This window comes from Chiloscyllium plagiosum, unplaced genomic scaffold, assembly GCF_037043375.1.
Source record: "Chiloscyllium plagiosum isolate Xiang-an unplaced genomic scaffold, Cpla_swu_hap1 HiC_scaffold_9, whole genome shotgun sequence".
NCBI lineage: Eukaryota > Metazoa > Chordata > Chondrichthyes > Orectolobiformes > Hemiscylliidae > Chiloscyllium > Chiloscyllium plagiosum.
The window spans coordinates 100,437,098-100,463,501 of NW_028270147.1; the positions used below are offsets into that span (position 1 = coordinate 100,437,098).

Sequence of the window (26,404 nt, forward strand, 5' to 3'; positions counted from 1 at the left end):
CCTCCCTTTACAAGGATTTCAGTGAGTCCCTCTCTCACTGCACCCCCCAGGTCATCTCCTCTGCCCAGAAGCTCTTCAGCCACGTCCTCAAACAGACTCGCTACCACAGCCACATCTCCTTCCTCAGCACCTGCCTACGGAACTGACTGACCCCGCATGGACTCCGGACTACGTTCAGACCAACAAAATTTGGACCCAACCAGGACAACCAGTACCTACAACAAATCCGAAGCCTCCAGCAACAGACCTCCCTCCGGATCCTCCGCTCCACGCTTGCAGCCATGCGCCGCTACCTACGTTCCTGCAATTAGCCCTACCCCAGCTCAGGACAACACTCTCACAGACTTGCAAAGGACCTCTACTGTTCTTCCGCCTAGGAACCCTCCAACCACAAGGGATGAACTCCGATTTCTCCAGTTTCCTCATTTCCCCTCCCCCCACCTTGTCTCAGTCCCAACCCTCAAACTCAGCACCACCTTCCTAACCTGCAATCTTCTTCCTGACCTCTCCGCCCCCACCCCCACTCTGGCCTATCACCCTCACCTTGACCTCTTTCCACCTATCACATTTCCAACATCCCTCCCCCAAGTCCTTCCTCCCTACCTTTTATCTTAGCCTGCTTGGCACACTTTCCTCATTCCTGAAGAACATCGATTCTCCTGCTCCTTGGATGCTGCCTGACCTCCTGCACTTTTCCAGCAACACATTTTCAGCACTGTAGTGTCTGCCATTCTAACTCATTCATCCACTCGGACAACAAATTCACTCTTTACAAATGACAATCTTCAATCTTTGATTGCTCGAGCTCAGCACCTCGCATTTATCTAAACTAAACTCCATCTGTCATTCCTCAGCCCATTGGCCCATCTGATCAAGATCCCGTGATACTCTGAGGGAACCTTCTTCACTGTCCACTACAACTCCAAGTTTGGTGTCATCTGCAAACATCCAAATCACTTACATTATTGGCGAAAAGCAGCAGACCCAGCACTGATCCTTATGACACACTACTCATCACAGGCCTCCAGTCTTAAAAGCATCCCTCCACTGCCACAGTGTCTTCCACCTTCAAGCCAGCATCCAAACGGCTAGTTCTCCCTGTATTCCATGTGACCTAATCATGCTAACTGGCCTTCCATGATGAACCTTGTTGAACACCTTAATGGAATCCATATATAACACATCCACTGCTCGGCCCTCATAATTTTCTTCATTACTTCTTCAAAAATATTAATCGAGTTTGTGAGACATGATTTCCCACACACAAAGCCATGCTGATTATCCCTAATCAGTCCTCGCCTTTCCAAATACATGTAAATCTTGTCCCGCAGGATTCACTCCAAACTTTGCCCACTACCAATGTCAGGCTCACTGGTCTACATTTCCCTGGCTTGTCCTTACCACCTTTATTAAATAATGGCACCACATTAACCAACCTCCAGTCTTCTGACACTTCACCTGTGACTATTGATGATACAAATATCTCAGCAAGGGGCCCAGCAATCACTTCTCTAGCTTCCCACAGAGCTCTCAGATATGCCTGATCAGGTCCTGGGAACTTATCCACCTTTACGCATTTTAAGACAATCAGCACCTCCTCCTCTGTAATACGGGCATTTTTCAAGATGTCACCATTTATTTTCTCACATTCTATACCTTCCACGTCGTTCTCCACAGTAAACACAAATGCAAAATACTCATTTGGTATTTATCCCATCTCCGGCAGTTCCACACATAGGCTGCCTTGATGATCTCTGAGGGGTCTTGTTCTCTCCCGAGTGACCCTTTTGTCCTTAATGTATTCAAAAAAACCCTTTGGATTCTCCTTAGTCCTATTTGCCAAAGCTATCTCATGTCCTCTTTCTTCCCTCCTTATTTCCCTCTTAAGTATACTCCTACTGCCTTTACACTCTTCTAAGGATTCACTCAATGTCTGCTGTCTGTACCTGACATATACTTTCTTGTTTTTCTTGACCAAAACCTCAATTTCTTTAGTCATCCAGTATTCCCTACACCTACCAGCCTTGCCTTTCACCCCAACAGGAACATACTGTCTCTGGACTCCCATTATCTCATTTTTGAAGGCTTCCCATTATCCAGTTGTCCCTTTACCTGCGAACATCCGCACCCAACCAACTTCTGAAAGTTCTTGCCTAATACCGTCAAAACTGGCTTTCATCCAATTTAGAACTTTAACCTTTAGATCCAGTCTATCCTTTTCCATCACTATTCTTGTCTAATTCATCTAAATTTCAATGAGTAAAAGCCGAAGCTAAAGAACCTCTCTGCATAAGAAAATCCCTCCAAACCTGGTATCAGCCAGTGAACCTTCTCTATACTACCTCCAACGCCAGTATAGCTTTTCTTAGGTAAGGGGACCAAACTTGCTCACACAAGTTCAGCTATGGTCTGATTGGAGCCTTGCACAGTTTTATCAGATCTCCCTATTTTTTGATTCCCTTTTTAAAAAAAGTGAGAAATATGTTGATCCTTTCTATGGCATGAACTTCTGCAGAGAGAAAAACCTACTTTTTTTTAAAAACTTTGATTTGATTTGATTATTGTTACATGAACCGAAGTACAGTGCAAGGTTTTGTTTACGAGCAGTATAGGCAGATCTAGGAGGTAAGGACATACAGATCATTGGGTGCTTGGACAGAGTGAGGCATACAGGTTATATTAACAAGTTCATTATTTGAATTTCGAGAGTCCATTCATCAGTGTAATAACTGCAGGGAAGCTGCTGCTCTTGGACCTTTGATGTAAGTGTTCAAGCTTCTGCATCTTCTGCCTGACAGAAGAGGTTGTAGGAGAACATTACGGGGTGGGAGGGTAATGATGTTGGCAGTCTTTCCACGGCAACGGGAAATGTAAATGGAGTCTATGGATCAAAGTTTGGCTTCTGTGATGGTTTGTCCTATGGACACTGCCTCACAGCGCCAGAGATCCGGGTTCAATTCCCGCCTCAGGCGACTGACTGTGTGGAGTTTGCACATTCTCCCCGTGTCTGCGTGGGTTTCCTCCGGGTGCTCTGGTTTCCTCCCACAGTCACAAAGATGTGCAGGGTCAGGTGAATTGGCCATGCTAAATTGCCCATAGTGTTAGGTAAGGGGTAAATGTAGGGGTATGGGTGGGTTTCGCTTCGGCGGGTCGGTGTGGACTTGTTGGGCCGAAGGGCCTGTTTCCACACTGTAATCTAATCTAATCTAATCTAATCTAACCTTCTATAGTTTGTCTGGGTCCTGGGCAGAGCAGTTGTGGTACAAAGCTGTAATGAATCTGAATAGTAAGCTCCCTATGGTTCATCTGTATAGGTTGGTGAGAGTCCTTCAACATGCCAGATTTCCTGAGCTGCCAGAGGAAGAAGAGGCATTGTTGTTCCATCCTGACAATTGCATCTACATGGGAAGTCCAGGAGAGGTTGTCAGCTATCGTCAATCCAAGGAACTTGACGCTCTCAACCCTCTCAACCTCTGCTCCGTTTCTGCAGTGAGTATGTTCTGACTTATTTGGAGGGATAGGCACTTACATTTCCATATTACTAACTAGGTATTGCAACATCAATGAGTATACTTTGTTTTAATAAGTGCTTTGAAAGGCTGGTCGTGGCATTAATCAACTCCAGCCTCTCCACTACTTGACACACTCCAATTTGCCTATCGGACCAACAGATCCACGTCAGATGCCATATCACTTGCCCTTCACTCCTCCCTAGAACATCTTGACACCAAGGACAGCTACATAAGAATCCTCGTCATTGACTAGAGTTCAGCCTTCAACACTATTTTCCCCTCGAGACTGATTACAAAACTTAGTGATCTCAGACTAAGCCTCACTCTCTGCAACTGGATCCTCAGTTTCCTGACACACGGGCCACAATTAGTGCAGATTGGGGACAATATTTCATCCTCACTAACACTGTACACTGGAGCCCCAGGGGTGTATTCTCAGCCCCCTACTGTATTTACTGTATACCCATGACTGAGTCGCCAAATGCCAGACTAATGCCATTTACACGTTCGCTGATGACACCACTATAGCAGGTCAAATCTTAGATGGTGACAAAACAGACTACAGACAGAAGGTGGAAGACCTGGAAAAATAGTGCACTGAGAACAACCTCGCTCTCAATGCTGGCAAAACCAAGGGAGTCATTATTAACTTTCAATGGGATGTTACTCATGTCCCCCAACACATTAACAGCACAGAGGTGAAACAAGTGGAGAGTGTCAAGCTCCTGGGAGCGGTCATCCACAACAAGCTTTCTTGGACTCCTCATGAGGACGCACTGGTTACAAAGGCCCAACAATGTCTCTTCTTCCTCAGGCAGCTGAGTAAATCTGGCATGACGGCAAATACCCTTGCCAACTTTTATAGGTGTGCCATTGACAGCATACTGTTTAGATGCACCACTACCCGATATGGCAACAGTACTTTTCAAGATCGGAGACGGTTACAGAGAGTGGTGAACTCGGCCTGGACAATCACAAAGGCCAACCTCCCATTTATAGAAACCACCTACAAGGCCCACTATCAGGGAAAGGCCGCCAGCATTCTCAAAGATCCATCCACCCTGGCAACGCTTTTCTACAACCTCTACCATCGGGGAGAAGGTACAGAAGCCTGAACACGCACCAGCTGGTTTCATAACAGCTTTGACCCTACTGTTGTTAGAATACTGAATGGACCCACAAACTCTTAATATTCTTCTGTACCTGAGTTTTTGCTTTTGCCGCCAGTTACCTCTTATTTACTTATCTATGCTACTTAACTCGGTGATCTGCCTGTATTGCTCACAAGACACAGCTTTTCACTGTGCCTCGGTACAAGCAACAATAAATTCAATTCAATTCAATTCAAATCAATAATTTTGTGTTTATTGAAGAAACCTGGTTGATAGCTGTTTTTCATTTAAAACTTAATATAGTTAAGGTAATTAATTGGCCATCTTAGTATCTGAGAAATACATTTTTATTTAATGTTGTGATCCAGGGAGTAATGGGGCAAGACCAAGAATGCACGCCTCCAGCCTTCATCATGACAAAATACCGGGTTTCTCATCTCCACATCACAAACTTGATAAAACCATTTTAAATTCTGCTCAAAGTATGTTATCATTTTCGCAAGGATTGCAAGTGACAAAAACGAATCAGGGTTTTGTCAGTACAAGGATGATGGAAATGTCTGAAAGAACATTTTGCAAACTGCAGTCAGAATTTTGTCGACATCATGAGTTACTATTTCAGAAGGAACAGGTTCACGAGGATTTATTAAGGGGAGCAGAATGGACAACTAATCAAGTTAATGGTATCCAGCTGCTGCTTGTTATTGAAGGAGGAACTTTTTTTTTGTTTTGAGCAGGGGTAGGGGTAGTGGGAGTGATTTTGCTGGTGGAGCTGGGTTTTAATCGGCATTAATTTACTTGGACTTAGATAGTCTTTGGTATAGTCCCATATGGAAATCTTTTGTTGAGAATGAAAGCATTAAAACAGAAGGAATTAATAGTAATTCAATTGAAAATTAAGTTCAAGGTAATACATGGACAGTGGTTGGAATATTTTCTCAGTGCCCAAAAATTCACATTATTCAGAAATAAAACACCAGATGCTACTCTGAATAATGTGCACAATGGCCAATGGATGGGAAAGCATGAAACACAATCAAGAGTCTGTTAGCAAAGGAAAGGAAAGATTGGTTATTGGTTATAGATACCATCTAATCAACTTGCTCAAAGATGTTTTGATATAACAATGGCACAGGGTGACTTAAACCTGGGTCTCTAGCTCAGAAGTTACAGCACTACTACTGTGTCACAAGAGCACTGCGTGAAGCTGTGATCAATCAGGTTGATCAAGTATTGGGAAGCTTGTATGGCTGTTGACCGTCAATTAAAACCAAAGTTGTATATTGGACGTAGAGAAGAAAAGGTGAAAAATTGACCTTTTGTCCTCCTAGTTATGCAAAATGACTCATAGACCATATCTGGTTTCATTAGTGAAAGCATACAAGGAAACCTGATCCCAGGACAGAAGGCTGAGAAGCATAGGTAGAAGCATAGACAGGATATGCAAGTTACAAACACACAGAAATGACTGATGGGCAAAGACCAAGTTAATGCTTTCATGTAACTCTTTGTCATCCTCTTTCAACGTAGATTGTGCATTCAGTTCAAGTATTACTAAAAGCCATCACCATCAGCTGAAACCGGGTCGAAAGCTACAACTCTCAGAGTACACCAGAGAGCAGGAATACCCAGAATACTGTACAGCCTCAGGCCTGTGTCAGTTCTAAGTCTTGATCACAACAAAGCTAAGTTCCAATTCTAGTCTTGAGGTTGTCTCGGTGCACATGCACAATATTAACAATGGACAAGATTAATTATTGACAGTGTCGAGAGTGTAGTGCTGGAAAAGCACAGCAGGTCAGACAGCATTTGAGGAGGAGAATCGACGTTTTGGGCAAAAGCCCTTTGTCAGGAATGCTGACATATTGACAAAATGTGCTGAGACACCTTTAAACCTCACGCCAGCCTCATATTTAGATTAGGTTACTTAGTGTGGAAACTGGCCCTTTGGTCCAACAAGTCCACACTGACCCGCCGAAGCGCAACCCACTCAGACCTATTCCCCTACATTTACCCCTTCACCAAACACTACAGGCAATTTAGCATGGCCAATTCACCTAACCTGCACATTTTGGACTGTGGGAGGAAACCGGAGCATCCGGAGGAAACCCACGCAGACACCGGGAGAATGTGCAAACTCCACACAATCTGTCGCCTTAGGCAGGAATTGAACCCGAGTTTCTGGCGCTGTGAGGCGGCAGTGCTAACCACTGTGCCACCGTGCCGCCCACCCGTGAATAGTAACTGAGGGATGATAGCAACAAAAGAGGAAGTGATTGGTCGAATTTTGTTTTGTTTTGAGAAAGCATGTAGCTTTTATTGGAGGTAACTAGGGAAGCAATCTGACTCCAGTCAACATTGATATGCTGTGGTATTTCTTTTATCATGTGCTTTTATGTCACGCTAGAAGTTTTGAGATCAATTCAGATTGATTGAGGGGAAGACAAGGTCAAGCTTCAATTTCCCTACTCATTATATTTACACACTGAACACTATCATGTATGGTGATCATTAGTACACCAGTGTTCTCAACACAGGTAGCTGCCATGTTGCTGACTGTGATACAGATCACTACCTGATATGAATTAGGGTACAATCACAGACATTGAGTCATACAGATGTACAGCATGGAAACAGGCCCTTCGGTCCAATCCGTCCATGTCGACCAAATATCCCAACCCAATCTAGTCCCATCTGCCAGCACCCAGCCCATATCCCTCCAAACCCTTCCTATTCATATACCCATCCAAATGCCTCTTAAATGTTGCAATTGTACCAGCCTCCACCACTTCCTCTGGCAGCTCATTCCATACATGTACCACCCTCTGCGTGAAAAAGTTGCTCCTTAGGTCTCTTTCATATCTTTCCTCTCTCTCCCTAAACCTATGCCCTCTAGTTCTGGACTCCCCAACCCAGAGAAAAGACTTTGTCTATTTACCCTATCCATGCCCCTCATAATTTTATAAATCTCCATAATTTCAATCAGGTATGTGGTTTTGGAAAATGGAGGGGGTGATGGATTCTCAGGGGAATGTAGCACGAACAGCCAAGTTTCTGGTATTGAGACTGGCTCTAATGCAATGAGGGGTTTGTCAGGTTCCAAGAGATCGATTGTGTTAGGGGACTCTCTTGTCCAAGGTACAGACAGACGTTTCTGTGGCCAGCAGTGAAAAATCAGAATGCTGTGTTGCTTCCCTGGTGCCAGCATCAAGGATGTGTCAGAAAGGGTACAGAATCTTCTCAAGGGGGAGAGGGACCAGCAAAAGGTCATTGTCCACATTGGAACCAACGATATAGGAATGGTAAAGATTGAGATTCTGAAGGGCGATTACAGAGTTAGGCAGGAATTTAAAACGGAGGTCCTCAAGAGTAGTAATATCTGGATTACTCCTGGTGCTACGAGCTAGTGAGGGCAGGAATAAGAGGATAGAGCAGATGAATGCATGGCTGAGGAGCTGATGTATGGGAGAAGGATTCACATTTTTGGATCATTGGAATCTCTTTTGGGGTAGAAGTGACCTGTACAAGAAGGACGGATTGCACCTAAATTGGAAGGGGACTAATATACTGGCAGGGAAATTTGCTAGAACTGCTCGGGAGGATTTAAACTAGTAAAGTTGGAGGGTGGGACCCAGGGAGGTAGTGAGGAAAGAGATCAATCTGAGACTGGTACAGCTAAGAACAGAAGTGCGTGAAACAGTCAGGGCAGGCAGGGACAAGGTAGGACTAATAAATTAAACTGCATTTATTTCAATGCAAGGGGCTTAACAGGGAAGGCAGATGAACTCAGGGCATAGTTAGGAACATGGGACTGGGATATCATAGCAATTACAGAAACATGGCTCAGGGATGGGCAGGACTGGCAGCTTAATTTTCCAGGATACAAATGCTACAGGAAGGATAGAAAGGGAGGCAAGAGAGGAGGGGGAGTGGCATTTTTGATAAGGGATAGCATTACAGCTGTACTGAGGGAGAATATTCCCGGAAATACATCCAGGGAAGTTATTTGGGTATGTACTATAGACCCCCTAATAGTCAGAGGGAAATTGAGAAATAAACTTGTCAGGAGATCTCAGCTATCTATAAGAATAATAGTGTGGTAATGGTAGAGGATTTTAACTTTCCAAACATAGACTGGGAGTACCATAGTGTTAAGGGTTTAGATGGAGAGGAATTTGTTAAGTGTGTACAGGACAATTTTTTGATTCGGTATGTAATGTACCTATGAGAGAAGTTGCAAAATATGACCCACTCTTGGGAAATAAGGCAGGGCAGGTGAATGAGGTGTCAGTGGGGGAGCACTTTGGGGCTAGCGACCATAATTCTATTAGTTTTAAAATAGTGATGGAAAAGGATAGACCAGATCTAAACGTTGAAGTTCTAAATTAGAGAAAGACCAATTTTGACAGTATTCGGCAAGAACTTTCAAAAGCTGATTGGGGGCAGATGTTCACAGGTAAAGGGACGGCTGGAAAATGGGAAGTCTTCAGAAATGAGATAACAAGAATCCAGAGAAAGTATACTCCTGTCAGGGTGAAAAGAAAGGCTGGTAGGTATAGGGAATGCTGGATGACTAAAGAAATTGAGGGTTTGGTTAAGAAAAAGAAGGAAGCATATGTCCGGTATAGACAGGATAGATTGAGTGAATCCTTAGAAGAGTATAAAGAAAGTAGGAGTATACTTAAGAGGGAAATCAGGAGGGCAAAACGGGGACATGAGATAGCTTTTGCAAAGAGAGTTAAGGAGAATCTGAAGGGTTTTTACAAATACATTAAGGACAAAAGGGTAACTAGGGAGAGAATAGGGTCCCTCAAAGATCAGCAAGGCAGCCTATGTGTGGAGCTGCAGAAAATGGGGGAGATACTAAATGAGTATCTTGCATCAGTGTATACTGTGGAAAAGTATATGGAAGATACAGAATATAGGGAAATAGATGGGGACACCTTGAAAAATGTCTATGTTATAGAGGAAGAAGTGCTGGACGTCTTGAAACGAATAAAGGTAGATAAATCCCCAGGACCTGATTAGGTATACCCTAGAACTCTGTGGGAAGATAGAAAAGTGATTGCTGGTCCTCTTGCTGAGATATTTGTATCATCGATAGTCACAGATGAGGTGCCAGAAGACTGGAGGTTGACAAACGTGGTGCCACTGTTTAAGAAGGGTGGTAAGGACAAGCCAGGGAACTATAGACCAGTGAGCCTGACCTCAGTGGTGGGCAAGTTGTTGGAGGGAATCCTGAGGGACAGGATGTATATGTATTTGGAAAGGCAAGGACTGATGAGAGATAGTCAACATGGCTTTGTGCGTGGGAAATCTTGTCTCACAAACATGATTGAGCTTTTTGAAGAAGTAACAAAGAAGATTGATGAGGGCAGAGCAATAGACGTGATCTATATGGACTTCAGTAAGGCATTCGACAAGGTTCCCCATAGGAGACTGGTTCGCAAGGTTAGATCTCATGGAATACAGGGATAACTAGCCATTTGGATACAGAACTGGCTCAAAGGTAGAAGACAAAGGTAGAAGACAGAGGGATGTTTTTCAGACTGGAGGCCTGTGACCAGTGGAGTGCCACAAGGATCAGCGCTGGGTCCTCTACTTTTTGTCATTTATATAAATGATTTGGATGCGAGCATAAGAGGTACAGTTAGTAAGTTTGCAGATGACACCAAAATTGGAGGTGTGGTGGACAGTGAAGAAGGTTACCTCAGATTACAACATGATCTTGATCAGTTGGGCCAACGGGCTGAGAAGTGGCAGATGGAGTTTAATTCAGATAAATGCGAGGTGCTGCATTTTGGGAAAGCAGATCTTAGCAGGACTTATACACTTAATGGTAAGGTCCTAGGGAGTGTTGCTGAACAGAGAGACCTTGGAGTGCAGGTTCATAGCTTCTTGAAAATGGAGTCATAGGTAGATAGGATAGTGAAGTCGACTTTTGGTATGCTTTCCTTTATTCGTCAGAGTATTGAGTACAGGAGTTGGGAGGTCATGTTGCGGCGTATAGGTCATTGGTTAGGCCACTGTTGGAATATTGCATGCAATTCTGGTCTCCTTCCTATAGGAAAGATGTTGTGCAACTTGACAGGGTTCAGAAAAGATTTGCAAGGATGCTGCCAGGGTTGGAGGATTTGAGCTATAGGGAGAGGCTGACAGGCTGGGGCTGTCTTCCCTGGAGCGTCGGAGGCTGAGGGGTGACCTTATAGAGGTTTACAAAATTATGAGGGGCATGGATAGGATAAATAGATAAAATCTTTTCCCTGGGGTCGGGGAGTCCAGAATTAGTGGGCATAAGTTTAGGATCAGAGGGGAAAGATATAAAAGAGACGTAAGGGACAACTTTTTCACGCAGAGGGTGGTGCATGTATGGAATGAGCTGCCAGAGGAAGTGGTGGAGGCTGGTACAATTGCAACATTTAAAAGGCATCTGGATGGGTATATGAATAGGAAGGGTTTGGAGGGATATGGACCAGGTGCTGGCAGGTGGGACTAGATTGGGTTGGGATATCTGGTTGGCATGGACGGGTTGGACCGAAGGGTTTGTTTCCATGCTGTACATCTCTATGACTCAGGAGAAAGTGAGGTCTGCAGATGCTGGAGATCAGAGATGGAAATGTGTTGCTGGAAAAGCGCAGCAGGTCAGGCAGCATCTAGGGAACAGGAGAATCGACGTTTCGGGCATTAGCCCTTCTTCATTCCTGAAGAAGGGCTAATGCCCGAAACGTCGATTCTCCTGTTCCCTAGATGCTGCCTGACCTGCTGCGCTTTTCCAGCAACACATTTCCATCTCTATGACTCAGGTCACCTCTCAGCCTCCGATACTCCAGGGAAAACAGCCCTAGCCTGTTCACCTTCTCCCTGTCACTCAAATCCTCCAACCCTGGCAACATCCTTGTAAATCTTTTCTGAACCCTTTTTACACATTGAAGTTTACACAGAAACATAGAAAATAGGTGCAATACTAGGCCATTCAGCCCTTCGAACCCTGCACCACCATCCAATATGATTATGTCCCACTCCTGCTTTCTCTCCATACCCTTTGATCCCTTTAGCCACAAAAGCCACATCCAGCTCCCTTTTGAATATATCTAATGAACTGGCCCCAACAGTGTTCTGTGATGGAGAAATGGGGCTAACGTGGAGGAACATTTTGGTCAGCATGGTCCAATGTGTGCCAAAGGACCTGTCTCTGTGCTCCAGGACTCTGTGACTTTATGACTCTATGTCTCTCAACCTCCTATGCCCCAGCCTATCCAGCCTTCCTTGATAACTCAAGCTTTCTACACTCAGCAATGTCTCGTAATCTATGAAGGGATCTAGGGATCAGCAAAGAAAAGGGCTCCACCAAAAACAATGACTGCAATAATCAGGTAGAGAGGTGCATGGATCTCCAGGAACTACATAAAAAACATGCCAGTCATTAGAGTCATTAAAGGAACAGTAGAGGAGCTTAACTAAGCTATTGACTCACTTGTCAGGGGCAAGTATGATGCTATACCACCTGAACTCAGCAGCATAGGAAACCGGCACTCCTGCAGCATCTGCATAAACAACTCTGTCACTGCCCCAGGATTGTGGTCAGCGCAAGTACATCAGCAATCACATTGACTGTAGCAACTGTTGAGGCATTTCATTGCTCAGCATCAAGGGAACTGAATTTTCTCCTGTTGGCAACATCAGGCCTGCAGATCTTGACTGAACGTATCTTTCCTGAATCCCAGAGTGGTTTCAAAACTGGAATATCGAAAATGAAATCAATATCTACAAACATCTTCTCAGACCTGCAGCCACAAGAGAAAATAACGTACCATATTGCTCATTTCACCAAGGTATCTAGTCATAAGAGCACAGATTACGACTATGGCGCAGCCAAACATAATGTCACTAGGCAAGTAATCCAGAAATCCTCATGTTCTTGGGAAATGGGCTTGAATCTCTCCAAGGCAATGGTGAAACTTGAATTCAATTAATAAATATGGAATTAAAAATAACACTGGTTTAAAGGTGACCATGTAACCATTGTTAATTCTTGTAAAAACATCTGGTTTACTACACCTGGTTTGCTAACGTCCTTTAGGGAAGGAAACAGCTTACCTGGTTTAGCTCACATTTGGTTCTAGACCCACAGCAATGTGTAACTGAGCTGCCCTCTGAAATGGCCCACTTCAAGGACAATAAGGGATGGTCAACAATTGCTGGTGCAGCATTGATGGCCACTTCCCATGAATGAATTAACAAAATAATTGCCTGTTTAGGCTGCTGGCAAAAATTGGTGAATGCTAAAACTGCTGGAGATGATCTGCTCTTCCCATGGTAAGGGATAGGTCAGGACATCTACAAGAGAGCAACTTCAATCTCTTTGAGATCTCCAGTGGGGTCAAACAGGGTTGTGTGCTGCTGTAACATTCTCTCTTCTCTTTACTGCTATCATGTACCTTCAGGTCATCTACTGCGGGTACCTGCTCACATACAGAACTGGTGGGAAGCTGTTCAACCTCTCTCACCCAAGATCCAAGAAAAAGAATGGCAAAGTCCTCATCTAAGAGCTGTTCTGTACTGACAAATACCTTCAGTGGCAAAGAGATTGATGCTCTCACTCTGGTCAAATATTAGATTTGAGCATCATACGAATGTGCAAACAAGGATCAAGAATAGGCCACTTAGTCTTTTGAGCCTGCTCAGCCATTCAATAAGATCCTGGCTGATCCAATTTTAGCCTCAACTCTACATTCCTGCACACCCTCCCAATAATTTTTAATCGAGAATCTATCTACTTCTGCCTTAAAAATATTTAAAGATTCTGCATCCACTGCCTTTTCAGGAAGGGAATTCCAAAAACTGACAGCCTCATAAAAAAAAGTTTCATCATTTCTGTTTGAACTGGGCACCTATGTGATCCCTAGTTCGAGGTTTCCCACTCAACAGGAAACATCCTTTCAACATCCATCCATTCAAGGCCCCTCAAGATCCTATATATTTCAATGAAATCATTTCTTACATTTTAAACTCCAGTTGATACAGGCCATCTATCTATCCTTTCCTCAGTCTGGGTGTTACTCTCGTAAAATGTTTCTGAACTGCTGACAAAAAGTTAACGTCCTTCCATAACTAAGGTGACCAGTCATGTACACAATACTTCAAGTGCAATCTCACTGATGCCCTATATAACTGAAACATAACTTCGAGGTACATACAATTCACCTCACAATAAACCATAACATTCTATTAGCTTTCCTGAATATTTGCTCCACCTGCATACTAACCTTCTGCAACTCAGGCACCAGAACAATCAAAATACTTGGGAGTCACCGATAACCAGAAACTCAACTGGACTCACCATGTACATGCGCAGGACAAAAGCTAGGAAGCCTGCAGTGGATAATTCAGCGCCTGGCTCCCCAAAGCCTGTCCACCATCTAAAAGGCAAAAGTCAGGAGTGTGATGGACTACTCCCTACACCACCTTGACTCAATATCAGCAGTGTGTACTGTCTACAAGGTAAACTGCAGAAATTCTCCAAGGATCATTCTCCAAATCAACGACCATTCCCATCTAGAAGGACAAAGGCTGCAGATACACCGTGCGGGTTCCCCTCCAAACCACACACCATCCTGATTTGGAAATATATCTTCATTCCTCCACTGTCCCTGAACTTCCCTCCCTAAGGTCATTGTGGGTCAACCTACAGCAGCTCAACACCACATTCTCCAGTGTAACCAGAGCTGGCAATAAAAATAACTGGCCAGCCAGCAATGCCCATGTCCCCTAAGAGAATAAATAAAACAAAACACTCAGAACTCTCTGCTTCGCAAAGCTCTTCCAGCTCTCACCATTTAGTTAATAAGCTTTTTTCCTATTTTTTCTGCAAAACTAGACAATTTCACACTTTTCCACATTATACTCCACATGCCAGATCTTTGTCCACTCATTTAGATTAGATTAGATTAGATTAGATTAGATTAGATTCCCTGCAGTATGGAAACAGGCCCTTCGGCCCAACAAGTCCAAACTGACCCTCCGAATAACCCACCCAGACCCATTCCCCTACATTTACCCCTGACTAATGTACCTAACACTATGGGCAATTTAACATGGCCAATTCACCTGACCTGCACATCTTTGGATTAGGGTAGGAACCCTGAGCACCCGGAGGAAACCCATGCAGACACGGGGAGAGTGTGCAAACTCCACACAGACAGTCGCCTGAGGTGGGAATCGAACCCGGGTCTCTGGCGCTGTGAGGTAGCAGTGCTAACCACTGAGCCACCATGCCACCCCATAAACAGATTTAACCTATCTACATAGCTTTGTAGGCTCTTTATGTCATCTGCACAACTCACTTTCCTACCTTAAGATCAATACCAGGATGACAAGTGTCACAGTTTCAGATTGACTTCCACCATGTATCAGCACTGACAATGTGACTCTGGACACTGCCAGTAGCTTCACATATCCATACGCCACAGTCATTACCAAACTGTCCCTCATGCTACAAATCAGCACATGGCTTGCCAAAGTTGCAGCTATATTATCTCAGAGGAGAAAGTGAGGTCTGCAAATGCTGGAGATCAGAGCTGGAAATGTGTTGCTGGAAAAGCGCAGCAGGTCAGGCAGCATCTAGGGAACAGGAGAATCAACGTTTCGGGCATAAGCCCTGAAGAAGGGCTTATGCCCGAAACGTTGATTCTCCTGTTCCCTGGATGCTGCCTGACCTGCTGCGCTTTTCCAGCAACACATTTCCAGCTATATTATCTCAGCTGAGTAACAGAGTGTGGAACTACAGCAACTTGACTAAGGGCACCAGACTGCGTTTCAACCAAACTTGTGCCCTGCTCAGCAGGAGAGAAGGCTGAACGGTTTCCACTTTCACTGTCTCGGACATACCCTCGACACCTCTGATCAGCACAAGATCACCAATTCAGGGTTGCTGAAGTTTACCACACTCATTGTTAAACCAATGGTGTCTGCATCGGCTCAACCACATTCAGCAATAGATGATGGCAGGAAACCCCAAAGATCTCTAATATGGTGAACTGGTCCTTGGCTATGACCTCCCAAGCATCCATAGCTCCGCTGCAAGGACTCTGCCACGGGAAATGTGAAGTTGGCAGGCACTAACCCTGGGAGAGAGTCATTGATCACTCTGACATCTGAAAGATGAGTGCTTGGGAAGGAATCAGAGGTGGGGAGCAGAAATAAAAAGCTCAACTGGTTAAGAAGAGAGGCCAGAGAAAACATAGGGCAGGAACTCATGCACTCTTTCAACCCACCATCTTCCTTTGCAACCGAACCTGCCATTCCAGAGCAAGTCTCCTGAGCTCCAGCAGGCAACAGTTAACCACCCCAGTTAACATTGCTGGTATATTGCGTGCATTTCTGGTTAGCACATTATAGAAGCGATGTGATAGCACTGGAGACGGTGTAGGGGAGATTTACCAGGACGTTGCTTTGGGTGGACAGTCTCAGTTATGAAGAGAGATTGGACAAAATGAGGTTGCTCTCCTTAGAGCAGAGGAGACATGATTCAGATGAATAAAATCGTGAGTGGCACAGATAGGACAATTGGGAAAAAGCTTTTCCTCTTGATGGAGGAATCTGTGACGAGGGGCCGTGGATTTAAGGCAAGGTTTAGAGGAGACGTGACGTCAAGCTTTTTCACAGAGATGGTGGCGGGAATCTGGAACTCACTACCTCTAAGGGCAAAATTGGCAGAAACCTCATAACATTTAAGAAGTATTTCGATGTGCTCTTGCAATGCCAAAGCATACAAGGCTATGGCCAAGTGCTGGAAAATTGGATTAGAAAAGTCAGGTGGTTGTTTTTGACCAGCATGGATATGATGGACCAAAGGGCCTTTTTCTGTACTGTGGATCTCTTTGACTAGGACCACCTTATGAGACAGAAGGCTGCCATTGTACTGTCAGTGGTAAAACATCTGCCCCTGAGTCAGCAGGTTGTTGCTTCAAATGCCATTCTTCAGGCTTAAACACACAATGCAGGTTGACGCTACAAGTGTGGTACTGAAGGAGGGGATATCAAACTGAAGCCCCAGTTGGCTCACAAGACACTATTTTGCAGAAGAGCACAAGTTTTCCTGCTGTATTAGCGAGCAATTATTCCTCAATCAATATCACATAAGCAGATTATCTGATCAATAACACATCGCTGCTTTTGGGAGCTTGTTGTGCACAAACTGATTTCCACAACACAACAGTAACAAGAATTCACAAACACTTCACTGGCTTAAAAGTACCCTGAGACATCCTGAGGTTGAGAGAATCATCACCATCAGTCTGGAGGCCTGGTCATTCGATACAAAAATAATTCCAGGGTACTATTACAAAGATGTATTTCAACTTTAACACACTAACATATCAAAATATAGAGTCCTACAGCATGGAGACAGGGTCTTTGGTCTAAACTGGTCCATGCTGACCAAAATGTCCCTCCATTCTAACCCCATTTCCCTGTACTTCGCCCATATCCTTCTAATCCTTGCCTATCTGTGTATTTGCCCAAATGCCTTTTAAATGATGTTAATGTACCAGCCCCAATCACTTTCACTGGCAGTTCATTCCATATGGGTGTGCTTCTGCTGCTCCTTTAACAAGGTTACGTCATCCTTGTTTTTTTATTCAGGTCATCATAAAGACACAGGCTCGAAAATGTCTGGGGTTGATCTACTTGAGGAAGCTTTAAGTTTTAACAGAAACACTTGTACAATGAAAGTGCGGCCAGTTCTCCCAGCTCAGCTTTTCTCTGGTTTGGCTTGGGTTCAGAACTGCTAGGCAATCAGTTTTGAAGCTGCTGATCCAAGAAACTGCTACACGGAAGAAGGTATACCATGCTGAATCTCTCAGTCATCTCTCTCTCTTCTGTAAGACCCAGTTTTGATTTTACCTATTTTTGCCAAGAGATGCATATGGGGATTGTTGCAGGAATTTGGAACAGAATCATTAAGTGTGTTGGGTTTTCGGATCGGTTGCATTATTTTATACTCTGCTCTCTTTTGTTTGTGTTTCCTTCGGTAATCTTGCAAATAAATTCTGTTGTGTTTAAAGCTAAGTGATTGGGCCAGTTGCATCAGTCCTGGAACATCCACTTACCCCGTTTAAAACAACCAGCAAAGTTAGGGTCCGAGCTACTTTCTTGAAATGTTTTGAAGCGGCCTGGCCTGGTCCATAACATGGGTATCACTCTCAATATGACAAAGTTGACCCTCAGGTTCCCTTTTATTCTTTCCACTCTAACTTTATTCTGATGCCCTCTAGTCCTCTATTCGCAAACCCTGGGAAAAAGACTGAGTGCATGCACCCGGTCCATGCCTCTCATGATCTTATACAGCCCTGACGGATGAAGGCCTGTGTGCCAAAAGCCTTCTTCACTGCCCTGTCTACCTGTGACTCCACTTTCAGAGAACTGTGAACCTGATCGATCCAAGATCACTCTGTTCCAAGACAATCCTTAAGGTCTTACCATTCATCATGAAACTCCTACCTTGATTTGACTTTCAAAAATGTAAGACTTCATACTTATCTATATTCAACTCAATTTGCCATTTCTCAGCCCACTTCACCAACTGACCAAGGTCCTGCTACAACCCTCCTCACTGTCCACGATACCGCCTATTTTAATGTCATCTGCAAACTTACTAATCATGCCTTGCAAATTCTCATCCAAATCATTGATATAAAAACCAAACAGTAATAGGCCCAGCACCGACCCCTGAGGTACATCAGTAGTCACAGGCCTCCAGTCCATCAAACATCCTCCCACTATAACCCTCTGCTTCCTACCATCAAGCCAATTGTGTATCGAATTTGCCAGCTCGCCCTGGATTCCATGCGATCTAATCTTCCAGAGCATGTGGAACCTTATCAAAGACCTTAGTGACATTCATATAGACTACATCTACTGCCCTGCCCTCATCAACCTTCTTGGTCACTTCATCAAACAACTTTAACAAATTGAAAGGCATGATCTCCCATGCAAAAAGCCATGCTGACTACTCCTAATCAAACCCTGTCTTTCCAAATGCATTTACATCTTGTCTCTCAGAATCTTCTCAAGTAACGTTCTCACCACAGATGTTAAGCTCATTGATCTATAGTTCCCAGGCTTTTCTTTGCAGCCCTGCTTGAAAAATGGCACAACATTCGCTACCCTCCAGTCTTCCGGGACCTCACCCGTGGCTAACGATGATGCAATCTGGTTGTTATCACTTACAAAAAAGCAAAACACTGCAGATGTTGGAAATCTGAAAAATTCTGTTGCAATGTCATCAAACTGCTCCTTTCCACAGATGCTGCCCAGCCAGCTAAGGATTTCCAGCTTTTTTGTTTATTTCTAGACATTATTATGCTGCTGTTTTGGGTAAATTAGCTTCCACCATCCCTAAATTGCACAAGTGACTATCCTTCAAAAGTACTTCAAAGACTGTAAAGAACTTTTGGATGCCTTGAGATTGAGAACTTAATTTGTGCCTTTCTTCTTGCCACATTTCTGAAGGGACATATCTCACAAGCTTCTCTCTAAATCCTTACAGCAGTCAAGCAAAAGCATTGTGTGTCTGAACCAGCCTTAGCTACTCTTTATAGCAGCACAACCTCCCATTCACAGAGCTTCAGTATGAGTGCCTCTGGCTATTTAAGATAACAAATAACTCTTCCATCTTTTACATGATCTAAATCTTGGTTTACATGATACTTTGTTTATAAAAAAAAATTCAATTCGAAATTTCAGTTTACCTGAGCAAACAGAAAGAGATCAGATTCTTGTCAAACTGCATCTGCAGTTGAAAGATGAAATGAACATTGCAATACACCTGTGCTATCCAATAAGATAAACTGCAGAAAGGTGCTGTAAATCCGATAAACACTGCTTTGTGAGTACATTAATCACAGTGTTTATATCATGCTCATTATTATTCCCGTCTGCCTTCATAACTCACAGAGCAAGGATGCAGCAGTGCTCCTGACAGAATGGTGCACTCCTCTTCCTCTTGGGAGAGATGAATGCCAGCAATAAAAATGCCAAAGTAACACAAACGCAGCCTTGCTGAGTGATGATAATCCAAGTGCTGGCTCAGAACGCTGTGTGACTTGGAGCATGTCTGTATGCAAACTTCCTACAATGTAGCTCCTTCTGTTCTTGCATCTTGCAATTTTAGCTGGCTCAGTAGATTGACTGTCATGGTTAGATCGAAAATTTAAAATATGACAAAATTTGTGCAAACAAGTCGATACTTTTCAGAATCGATGTTTGAAATTTTTTAAATCTGAAAGTATCCGGCCCTTAATGCATCCTACCCAGTATTCTTGAATCTTACATCACGTTTCCTTCCTGACCACAAAGCACAGGAACTTACCATGCAACAAGCTTCCTGAAATCTTCTCCTCAAACAGGTTTACCTATGCACTACCATGCTTCCCCCCAAAATTCTTGATCCTTCTCCTTTATCCTTCTGGCTCTGATTCACTGGATAGCAGTTCAACCCTACAGACAGCAGGTTTGCAGGCTCAAGGCTGAACCCATCAGCATAACACCTCCTTATGAGCAGTAGTGAAAGAGTGCTGCTTTGTCAGGCATGCTGTCACTTGGACAAGGCCTTAAAAATCGGGATCGCTGTGCTCTCTCAAGCAGATACAAAAGAATCCAAGTTCTTTTATTTCAAGTCACGAGCTGGGGGTGTTTTCCTGGCATTTTGGCCAATATTTATCCCACGAGGAACATCATTCAAACAGATTATCATTTTGTGTTAATTATTAACAATTGTCTATGAATAATAATTAATCATTCTAAAGCTGTCAAGATTGCAGCATGTGGGAGCTTGCTATGCACAGGGTCCTATATTAGAACAGTGATTATACTTCAATATTTCTCCCTTCGCTGTAAATTGCCTCAGGACATCCTACAACTGAAAAGATTATATGTGAATGAATGGGATCATTTGCTCAGTTGGCTGAATGGCAGGTATACGGTGCAGAGTGTCACCAACAGCACAGGTTCAATTCCTGAAATTACCATCAAAGATCTACTTTTCAACTTCACCTCTCGGCCGAGGTTTAGAGACTCTCAGGTTAAGCTCACCACCTCTCTCATGAGAAAGCAGCCCTATGGTCCTCTAAGGAGGCTTTTTATATAAATAGAAATATTTTAATTTTTCTTTTACATGTAACCCATCAGTATAGTTCCATGGATACTAGACAACATCCCTAGTCATTCTTTAAGCGTGAGCTGAGTGCATGTTGAAGTTAACAGCACAGTGCTGCTCATTATGAATCAGAGAGTCTCACATGTTCACCGTCAGTCACATGGTTAAATGACTTACAGAATCCCTAAGTGTGAAAGCAGGACATTTGGCATATCGTGTCCACACCAACCCTCCAAAGAGCATCCCACCTAGATCCACCCCCCTAACCTATCCCTGTAGCTTTGCATTTACCATGGCTAATCCACGTGGCTTCACATCACTGGATACTATGGGTAATTTAGCATAGCCAATCCACCTAACCCAGCACATCTTTGGACTGTGGGAGGAAACTGGAGCACCCAGAGGAAACCCATACAGACACTGGAGAATGTACAAAACATAGACAGTCGCCCGGGGCTGGAAGTGAACCCAGATCCAAGGTGCTGCAAGGCAGCAGTGTCACCCTCGCCTGTGTTACAGTCCAATTAAAGAGTTGCCCTTTTGATAAACAGTGGCAGGAGCACACCTGATCACCAGTAACCAGTGGTAGTTATTGCTAGCCACACTGTTACATTATTAGCAGCAAATTATATACCAGCAATGAAAACATTGCTTGTATGTGAAAACTCTATTTAAGTGACTTAACTCGAAGGAGAAAACTTGCATTATTTGATTAAAGTGTGTCTTCTTTCATCTGTACTTATACTTTCACTGCATGCCAAAGTCAATTGAGGGCAGCAATGACAAACGTTCACCATCTGCAGGACAGGTATCTCAACTAATACAGGGACAGTTGAACACATCGACTGAAGATAGAGATGTGCTGAGTGCCGCTCCATGCTGGTCCTGAACGTTAATCAGGAGAGAGCTGTGACCATTTCAAAAGGTGCTGTAACCATGGTTTTCCTCCCAGTGTGGAAAGTAGAGGTGGAGGGAACTGCTGAGGACACCAGCTCTTAGGTTAGGTATCTTCCCTAAATAGGTAGTGATGTGCACTCTGCCTGATTTAACATGTCAGATTATTAAAAGAAAATTAAATTCAGCCCTGGCCATTCATTAAGATAATTGGAAGATAATCAGTGGGAACATGTGGATTTAAAGTGTGTAGGATCGCAGGATTCACTGCCGCGAATCTACAGCCTAATTTAAGAGACTGTTTTCAAAATCACAGCATATTGCGCATTTACCTATTTTCAATTTTGTTTCATTCAACTTGAAACACAGGCACAAACTTCGAAAGAAACAATTTTGTCCAGCAAAATTCCAGTGGAATTCTTTGAGGAAGTAACAGTCTGTATTATCAGCTTTCTTCACAAACGTTGAAATTAGGAGCAGGATAGGCCATTCAGCTGTCAAATCTACTCGCCATTTATGATCGTGGCTGATCATCCAACTCAAAAATACCCTACTTCCTTTTCTTCCCATACCACTTAATCTCTTCAGCTCTAAGAACTACATCTATCTCGTTCTTTATGTTCCTCTTCTTTTGTATTCCCTAGATGTGATGACACTACCTCCTCTAGGCTAGCATCCAAATCATTGACAAACACAGTGAAGAGAAGTGGTCCTAGAATAGAACACATTATCCACTTGTATCCAGTCTGGGAAACTGCCCTTAACACCTACCTTCTGTCCCACTCTAGCCAGTTTTGTTCGAGTTTGCTGGCCACCCACAAAACATATCCCTTAATCTCCTCTCGTTAACTCATGAGCAATATCTTGTCAGAGGCTTTCTTTTGTCTGTGCAAATTATTATCTGAATATTAAATAATTGTTGCACCTTTTTTTGATAAATGCTAACCTCACGCACTGCACTCTCTCAGAATGGTGAGTAAATGTGACAGTTGAATGGCCTACTCCTGTTCCTAATTTCAACGTTTCTAATAGAAGCTGAAAATACACATTTGTTAAGGGATGTTTAAAGGAATGAGCAGGCTGGGTGGGTCAGCCATGATAAATGCTGGCTGATCGGGATAGGGTGGGGCATTGGGTCTGGTTGGGTGTTCTTTGGCGGGTCTGTGCAGACTCACCAAATGGGCTAAATGGCCTCTTTCCACATTGTGGAGATTCTGTGACCAGATAAGTTAAAGCAAATTAAACTTCTTCCCACAGTTGCAAACTGAACAATCGTCATTCTAATGGTACTGACCATTCAATTAGATCTGCAACATTCTAAAATTGTCCTGCTAAGCAGAATACTCAAATTCAATAGTTAAACTAGCATTGAAAGCTTAAAGCTGAGAGTAAAATTCCAAACCAGCAAACAGACAACATTGTCAAACTGGGATAACATTGCTTTGGGAAGATCACGCATTGCGCGTTTGGACCTGATTCAACCACACAAGAGGCTGCTCTCTCCTGACTCAGTCCCGAAGCTAAGTGCAGACACAGAAATAAAAGGTAAGTCGCAACAGATCTCATCAACACAGACAAGCATCAATGTTTTACAACACGATGGAATATGTATATTGTAATGTGAAAATGACCAGTTACGTCGGTTCAAGATACCAGCCCTTACCAGGATGAAGAAACTGGCCAATAAAGAGGTGCTCAGTGTGTAAACTGTACAATGGAAGCCTACATGCTTACCAGCAGCACTTTGCTAATCCAATAAGAAATTGCTCAGAGTGTGAACTGACAATTTAATGATAAGAAGCAGCAACTGACTGATTCAGAAATGAATTCTGAATAACACAGATGCAGCAAGCACACAACGGAGTTTACAAATGTGCTTGAGAGAGAGAAGCACCTGCACTTCGACCATTGAGGCTGCTGTGCATTTCAGTTTCATGGTTCGTAGCTGCAGCATTGAAACAAAGGCAGCCTGGAAAAATCAGTTCTCATAGTTAATGCAGGCTGGGTCCAAGCCAATTCACGGAAAAGGATATTTTCCCCGTAAGCATTCCTCATGCGTTATAGTCAATGGACTGGAAGATAAAGTTAACATTTATCGGATCCAATCATCAGGATGGGCACAGACACTGAATGACCAGCAAGTAACCTCCCACCTTGAGTCGACTCTCTTCCAGCATGTAGATGATACAAAAGTTTGAAAACATGTACTAACAGATTTCAGAACAACTTCTTCCCCTCTGTTATCAGATTTATGAAGGGATCTTCTCAGGGCCCATGAGGAATATAAAGAAATCAAGAAAGAATTCAAACAGGGAATTAGGAGAGCAAGAAGGGGCCATGAAATGGCCTGGATAAGGCGGGTTAAAGAGAATCCCAAGGCATTCCATACATAAATTAAAAACAAGAGAATAACTCGGGAGAAGATGGGACCACTCAAGGATAAAGCAGTCAACTTGTGCTTGGAGGCAGAGGAAGGGGGCGAAATCGTAAATGAATACTTTGCTTTGGTAGTCCCCAGGAGAAGCATACGGAGGATAGTGAGATTAGTATGGAGTTTGCTAATACGTTAGGGCATTTTGAGAAAGAAAGAAAGTGGTGTTGGGTCTCATGAACAGCATTAAAGTGGTTAAGTCCCCAGCGGCTGATGGTATTGAGGTTATTAAGAGAGGCAAGAAAGGAGATTGCTGGGGCCTTGACCAAGGTTTTTGTATCCTTACTAGCCATTGGAAAGGTCCCAGAGGACTTGCAACTAACTAATGTTGTTCTTCCGTTCAATAAGGGAAACAGGGATAATCCAGAAAAAGATAGATGGGTGAGTCTCATATCGGTGGTTGGGAAGCTAATGGAGAGAATTCTGAGGGGTTGGATTTATGTGCTTTTGGAAACATCTGGCCTAATTAAGGACAGTCAGCATGGCAGGTCATGTCTTACTAACCAAATTTTTCGAGAAGGTGAAGATGAGGGTAGAGTAGTGGATGTTATCTACATGGGTTTCAGCAGGGTCCCTCATGATAGGCTCATCCAGAAGGTTAAGAGGCACTTGGTCACTTGGATTCAGAATCGGCTTGCCCATAGAAGGCAGAGAGTGGTGGTGAAAGGGTGCTTTTCTGGCTGGAGGTGCATGACTAGTGGTGTTCTGCAGGGATTCATACTGGGACCAAATTTGTGATATAAATAAATTAACTGAATGAAAATGTAGGTGGATGGGGTAGTAGGTTTGCAGATGATACAAAGGTCAGTGAAGTTGTGGATAGTTTTGGAGGTTGTCAAAGGATACGGCAGGCTATAGATCGGCTGCAGGTATGGACAGAGAAGTGGCAGATGGAGTATAATCCAGTACGAAATGCTGCACTTTGGGAGAGCAAAAATTAAAGAAAGGTATACAGTTTAATGGCAGGACCCTCAACGGCATTATGTGCATAGAAATCTTGGGGTTCAAGTCCATGGCTCCCTGAAAGTGGCCATGCAAGTAGATAGGATGGCAAAGGAGGCATATGGTATGCTTGCCTTTTTTGGTTGGGGAACTGACTTCACGAGTCAGGATGTCATGTTGCAGCTTCATAAGACTTTGGTTAGGGCACACTTAAAGTATTGCATTCAATCCTGTTCACCACATTATAGGAAGGATGTGGAGTCTTTGGAGAGGGTGCAGAAGAGGTTTACCAGGATATTGCCTGGATTAGAAGATATGAGCTATAAGGAGAGGCTAGAAAAACTTAGATTGTTTTCTCTGGAGCAGCAGAGGCTAAGGAGAGACTTTATAGAAGTTTATAAAATTATGAGATGCATTGGCAGGGTTGATGGTCAGAATCTTTTTCCTACCATTGATATATCTAATACAATGGGGCATGCATTTAAGTTGAGAAGGGGAAAGTTCAAGGAAGATATAAAGGGCAAGTTGTTTTACATAGGGAGTGGTAGGACCCTGGAAAGTGCTGTCAGGGGTAGTGGTGGAGGCAGATACAATAATGGCGTTTAGAAAACTTCTAGACTTCTAGAAAAGTGCTGGAATATGCAAGGAATGTAGGGATATAGACTAAGGGAAAGGGGAAAGGATTATCATAATGTGGTGTCATGTTCGGCACAACATTGTTGGCAGATGGGCCCTTTCCTGTGCTGTACTGTTCTATGTTCTACATTAGAATTGATCTTTCTCTGCACCTTCTTTGTAGTTGTAACACTATATTCTGCATTCTGTTCTTATACCCTGAATTACTTATGTAAGGTATGATTTGTCAGGTTAGCGTGCAAAATAGTACTTATCACTGCATCTCATAGATGTGACAATAATAAATCAAGTCAACAAAAGAGTTAAGACTATGGGTCTCCACAGACCAGTGTAATCGATTGGAGATGTTCAGCTAAAACGGTTTGTGTTGGAGTGGTAAAACGTCCACAATCCTGCCACACTGAGGCTCTGCCATTACACTCTGCACCAGATTCCTCCCACCACCTTACTGCTCTCTATCCCACAATCAGCTATGTAGCAGAACAATGTCCAGAAAAGCACCACATCACAGAGATGGTTGGGAAGTACTGCAAGACAGCCGTTAACAAGTGAGGAACAGGAAGGCAGGCTGGGAGGCTGTCTCAATACCACCACCACCACCACTACAGCAGAGCAAGTATATCACAAAGGGAAGGATTGCAGTGAAGGAGTGAATAATGCCTCCCAATCAATGCAGAAACAACCTCAAAAGCAACAAAAGCATGCCCCACGGCCTAGTGCA

General features: G+C 43.6%; 1 protein-coding gene across 2 annotated transcripts in view; it reads right to left on the reverse strand.

The window, feature by feature from the left end:
- Positions 1 to 26,404, reverse strand: part of LOC122554081 (rab GTPase-activating protein 1-like) — a 496,968-nt gene that overhangs the window by 258,362 nt on the left and 212,202 nt on the right. The gene's annotated exons all lie outside the window — the stretch shown is intronic.